This window comes from Sceloporus undulatus, chromosome 3, assembly GCF_019175285.1.
Source record: "Sceloporus undulatus isolate JIND9_A2432 ecotype Alabama chromosome 3, SceUnd_v1.1, whole genome shotgun sequence".
Classification (NCBI taxonomy): domain Eukaryota; kingdom Metazoa; phylum Chordata; class Lepidosauria; order Squamata; family Phrynosomatidae; genus Sceloporus; species Sceloporus undulatus.
This window is the reverse complement of record NC_056524.1, coordinates 263,990,777-263,996,584: the sequence shown is the minus strand read 5'-3', so window position 1 is coordinate 263,996,584 and position 5,808 is coordinate 263,990,777. Positions and strand designations below refer to the sequence as shown.

General features: G+C 45.7%; 2 protein-coding genes across 3 annotated transcripts in view; one reads left to right on the top strand and one right to left on the bottom strand.

Annotated features, from left to right (window-relative positions):
- Positions 1-594, bottom strand: part of B3GNT5 (UDP-GlcNAc:betaGal beta-1,3-N-acetylglucosaminyltransferase 5) — a 40,283-nt gene extending 39,689 nt beyond the window's left edge. For both annotated transcript variants that reach the window (XM_042457087.1, XM_042457093.1), the window contains exon 1: positions 431-594. The gene's annotated coding sequence lies outside the window, so the exon portion shown is untranslated. The remainder of the gene's footprint in view (positions 1-430) is intronic.
- Positions 1-5,808, top strand: part of MCF2L2 (MCF.2 cell line derived transforming sequence-like 2) — a 211,001-nt gene that overhangs the window by 77,618 nt on the left and 127,575 nt on the right. The gene's annotated exons all lie outside the window — the stretch shown is intronic.

The following is a 5,808-nucleotide window of genomic DNA, read 5'->3' as shown; positions in this document are numbered from 1 at the left end:
GGGGGGGCTCCTCCCGCAAAGTCTTCTTGGAAGAGGTTCCCCTTCGGAAAGCGGGAGGCCGAGGAAGGGGCGCTCTCTCGGGGCAGCCCTCCCCCTCTTTCCCGGCCGGGAAAAGGCGCTGCTCCGGAGAAGGAGCGCCAGCAGCAGCCGCCTCGCGGGAGAAGCCCGGCCCTGGGCTGCTCTCCGGGGCGGCGGTGGGTGGCGGAGCCCAAGGCTGCCGCCGGCTCTGCGCCTCGTTTCCTGCGGGGAAGAAAGCCCCGAGGAGGAGGAGGAGGCCGAGTTGCAAAGCAGAAGGTGGAAGGGAAGCGCCCCCAGAAAGTTTGGAGCAGAGGGAAGGCGAAGGCGCCTGGGCTGGAGGGGCATCGGAGAGCAGCCCCTTCAGCCTCTCCTTCCCCGCTGCCCCTTGCCCTCCCTGCCTCGCCAGGCTTACCCTAGGAAGGCCAGGCGCTCCAGGGGCCCCGGCGGAGAGAGGGCCAGCCCCGCTGCTGCTGCTGCCTCCGCGCCGAAGCCAGCCCCAAAGAAGCCCAGCCAGAGCCGGGCGCCGGGCCGCGCTTTATAGGCAGCCGCCTGCTCGGGCTCTTCAAGCTGGAGGAGGCAGCATCCTACTCGGCAGAGGCAGAGCAGCAGGCAGAGCTCCGTCCGAGGAGGAGGGCAGAGCCCAGGCAGCAGGAATGCGCCTGGCCCCACTGCTCCTCCTCCTCCTCCTCCCTTTCCTGGCCGGGACTTTTGCGCCTTGGAGTCCTCTGTCCTCTCTCTAGGAATCCCTGGGTTGGTTCTCAAGTGCATCTCTGCCAGAGGTTGAGCATAGAGTTGTGCTGGAGACCCTGGGAGGGCGTAAAGAAAAGGCCTCTCTCTCGAGGTGGCCCTCCAGTCTGAGTCTATGGCCCACTTCTGCCAGAGTTGTGCTGCAGAACCCAGGAGTTCCTTGAGAAAACACTCCTCTCGGCGTTTGTAGGATCTCCAGCGTGATTCCACAGAGACTTGGATGGCGGAGGGCAATGCATTGCTTTCCCTTGGTGTCAAGAAAGAAACAGGGCCTCCTCAGGGCTTCTCTGTCTACTCCTTAAAGCATTGGTCTGTTGCACCCGCCAAGACCTTTGTGAGTGGAATCTTATTCACAAGTACCTGTTTAACCATAGAGTCGTGCTGGAGAACCTAGACGTTCCTAGAGAAGAGCGCTTCTCTAGGCATCTGTGGGTCCTCCGGTGTGATTCTGTGTTCCTCTTCTGGCAGATGTTGACCATAGAGTTGCAGTGGAGGACCTGGGGATTCCTAGAGGGATGTTCTCTCAGGTAAAAAGAATTAGGTGTCTTCCTTGCAGTTTTCCTACGTCCACCTGAGTCCTTCACTCCCAAGGCCAGCAAATGTGGAGAGACCACTCTACATACTTTTGTGGCTGGATTTTTCTTATCCACATCTTGGAAATATCCAAAAATAATATAAATTCCCAAAAGCAAACCTTGTTTTTGCCGTTGTATGTAATGGGCACCATTTCACTATGCCATTGTCTTTAATGGAACGTGAGCATCCATGGATTTTGGTATTCACAGCGGATACCAAGGGCCCAGAAACCAGCAAAGACCTGGAGCAATTACTGAAGAAGGTCAAAAGAGGAAAGTGCCAAGGTTGGAGTAAGGCTGAACCTTAAATAATTGGCATAGTAGTTTGACTGTTGGACTACAACTCTGGAGACCAAGGTTTGATTCCTCTGTCAGCCATGAAACTCATTTGGGCCAGTCACACTCTCTCAGCCGCAGGGAAAGCAATGGCAAATCTCTTCTGAACAAATCTTGCTGAGAAAACCTTATGATAGAGTTGTCTTAGGGTTTCCATAAGTCAGAAATGACTTGAAGGCACACAACAACAACAACAACAACAAACAAAATATTAAATAACCATGGAAGATCTATAAGAATTCATCCTAGACAATGAGAACATTCAAACAGTCAAAGAGTTCCCATACCTTGGATCACACATTGAGCAGAACGGAGACTGCAGTGAAGAAATGAATAACCAGATTTGTTACTGGCTATTCCCTGGTTATTCCCTGGGATAAGCCCCCTCTAATCATGATGCGTGTGATAATTTTAGCCGCAATCACACAATTTTCCCTGGATAACACCTGTTGAATCCCCCGATTTTCCCCCTGTGATAAAGTCCAGTGAAGAAAGCCAACAGCAAATCAACTCATTTGAGATGTGGTGCCGGAGAAAAGTGCTGAGGATGCTGTCAATGTTCAAGAAGACAAATATGAGTTCTTGAACAGACCAAGCCCCAATAATGCCTGTAAGCCAAGATGACAAAACTGAGTTTGGCGTACTTTGGCAACATCATGAGTTATTGGAAAAGATACCTACACATGCTTTAGGTTACATGATACACCCAGTGTTCCTCATTATTAGCAACAATTTTTATTTTGCCAGCCCTGCACTCAGTGCTTCCTTTTTGCCTTTTGGAAATGCCTTCTCTTATAATAGTTTGCTAGGTTTGCTCCTCTTCTGTGGACTGTGTCACTCCAAAGGGCGCATCCACACTGTACAAATAATGCACTTTGACACCACCTAAGTGCTGTAGCTCCAGCCTATTGAATCCTGGGATTTGTAGTTTTGCAAAGTCTTTAACGTTATCTACCAAAGAGTGTTGGTGCCTGACAAAACTACAAATCCTAGGATTCTGCAGGCTGGAGCCATGGCAGTTAAAGTGGTATCAAACTGCACTATTTCTACAGTGTGACTGCACCTAGTCTTAGTAAGGAACTTCAATATTTTTAAAGTCATTTCAACTCTGAGTTACATGTTTAATAATACTGACATATGCACACAAATACAAGAAAAGTGGTATATAAATACAGTTTGTTTTCTGCCTGATTTAAGCATATTTCTTAAAAAGTACCGTAATCCCAGTTAGGTTGAGTGTAACTTCCCATGAGACAACAATCTGAGTCAAGTTAGCTGAGAGTAAGTTCTGTTGATCCCACTAATCCTTTATTTAAGCAAACACATGTGAGCCAATGACTGAAAACTGATTCTATTGTGTTCATTCAAATGTAAACTGTACTGCATTCAATATTTATTCTGAGGAATGAGCACATCACTCTGTCACCTGTGTTGGTCCATAATGTGCATGTTTATACATGCTGTTAATGTGGATTCTAATTGGAGCAGATTATGTATTTGCATTTATTTCAGCTAGAAATAGCAAGAACTATTGCTAGTATGATGTGTGAAAATGCGCAAAATATAGTATATTGTATGATTGTACCAATATTACAGTGGCAAAATACTAATACGTGAGATAGCATGTATAGTGGTTTGAATGCTAGATTAGGACTCCTCCCTCCATAATTGACATCTATGAGGGAGTTGACCAGGCAGGCCCATCTCCATCAGGGCTAGCCTGAGTGAAGAACAAGAGCCCTCCCTCTAGTCCATCTGCCTTGGTCCAGGCCTCAGAGGGAGACAAGAATGCTGGACCTGATCCCCTTCCCCCCACCATTCCCTTCTCTTTTTGTGTCATGTCTTTTAGATTGTATGCCCTCTATTATCCCCTTTGTTGTAAGCCGCCCGGATTCCCAATGACTGGGCGGCATATAAATAAATCCTATTATGATGATGATGATGATTATTAGGAACCTGGAAGACTAGTGTTTGAATCCTTGCTTGGCCACAGAAATTCACTGGGGCTGCATCCACACTGCAGAAATAATCCAGTTTGACATGCCATGGCTCCATTCTATGGAATCATGGGATTTGTAGTTTGCTGTGGCACCAGAGCTCTCTAACAGAGAAAGATAAATATCTCAAAACTACAAATCCCAGAATTCCATAGCATTGAGCCATGGCAGTTAAAGCGGTGTCAAACTGGACTATTTATACATTGTGGATGCAGCCTGGGTGATCTTAGACAAACCACACTCTCTCAGCCTTAGAGGAAGGCAATAGCAATACTCCTCTGAATTAATCTTGCCAAGAAAGCCCTGTGAATGGTTCACATGCAGATTGCCGAGAGTCAGAAATGACCTGAAGGGACACAGCAGCAAATGCCAATAAAAGAAGTCACAGAAATCTTTTGCAGAAATATCTTGTGCCTTCTTACCAAAGTAAAAGGTTTAAATGTCTTCTTTTTCAACATCATGTTGCCTTTTAAAGAAAATACATAAACCAACATACATAAAATACTTCCACTGCCATCTTTCATGTCCCAATCCCTGGTCTATTCTTTACACCTGCATTCATTTCACAAGATAGCTAGCTACTGGAGTAAGAGAAAGCTCTTACCTAAATGATGTTCTGGTGTGTTTTCTCACCCGCCCTCCCATTTTGTGTCACCTGCTTTTCCAGAGGCCAGTAACTCCTGATAACACTAGTCACCCTGCTAGATATATTATTGGTATCTATGTCTGTTGTGTTCAATGCATTGGGCTCTAGACTGTCAAAGTGACTGTTTCCTTCAGCCATTACATTTGGGGGGATTACAACTCCAGATGCCATGCTAGTAAAGAATTTCTGGGAGTTGTAATACCACAAGTAACTTTCCCAAACTGGTTTTAAGCCGGCATGCAGTTGGGTGGTATGAGCTTTAATACCAGGCATTTTTGTGGCAAAAATGAGCAACTAAAACTTTTCACACCAGGGAGATGGACATTATTACCTGTTAATGATAAGCAATATGATCTGCAGATGTCCATGGGTCAAGCAGCTGCTAAAGACATAGGAGGCAAGGCAGAGTAAGCAATGAGATTAGGTTGTCTACTCCCCAGCTATCTGCGCTGAGGCCACGATAGAAACGTGTCTGCTTCAGTAGGATCTTCTGCAGCTTTACTTAAGGGTAAGTCTTAATTGACTCAGTGAGACTTACCTCTGGGTAAACATGCATAGGAATGACCACATAGAGTAGCTCAATGAAAAAGAAGAAAGGGCTTTTGTACTGTTAATAAGGGCATTTCAGCAGGTAAAGCTTGCAAGCTTGTTGTTGGTGTTGAGGGCCTTCAAATCTTTTCAAACGTATGGCGTCCCTAAGGCTAAGCTACTATGGGGTTTTCTTGGCAAGTTTCTTCAGAGGGGGTTTGCCATTGCCATCCTCTGAGGCTGAGAGAAAGCAACTTGCCCAAGGTCCCCAATGGGTTTCCATGGTCAAGCAGGGATTCAAACTCTGATCTCCTCAGTCATAGTCCAACATTCAAACCACTACACTTCCCTGGCTCTCACCTGATTAAATTATATCTGGACTCTTTTTAATGTGACCACCATAGTTGCACATGGGACAGCCCTCATGATCTCATTGTCACAAAGGCGTCTGCATACATTCCCCCTTGTGATGTGAGGAACGGCATCAGTTAACTTTTCTAATTTCAGCATATGCTGATGCTGCCAAACACATCTGACTTCAAATCCTATTCAAATATTTGAAAAGTAACCTATTTGCATTTGGGTGTTGCTCACTTGAAACCTATTCCTGCGTTCTGGGACCAAATATTATTTCCCTGTTTGTGCATCAAAACCTACAGTGCGTTCCTGCATTTTCCCCCCCATGCCTGAAGTTTGTTTCCAGTGTTTCTCTTTAATAGCCTCCCCCCACTTTTTTTCCTTTAGCAAAATTAACACGATGGTGTTCCGATGTTATAATAATATAATAATAATAAAGATTTATTTATAGCCCGCCCAATCACGAAGAATCCGAGCAGGTTACAACAATAAAATACATCAATTACAATAGAGTTAAAAATCAAACCCTAGACCTACCGCCCCCCCCCCATACACAGTACTAAAATAGAATTAAACAATAATAGTATAAAAAACATTAAAAGCA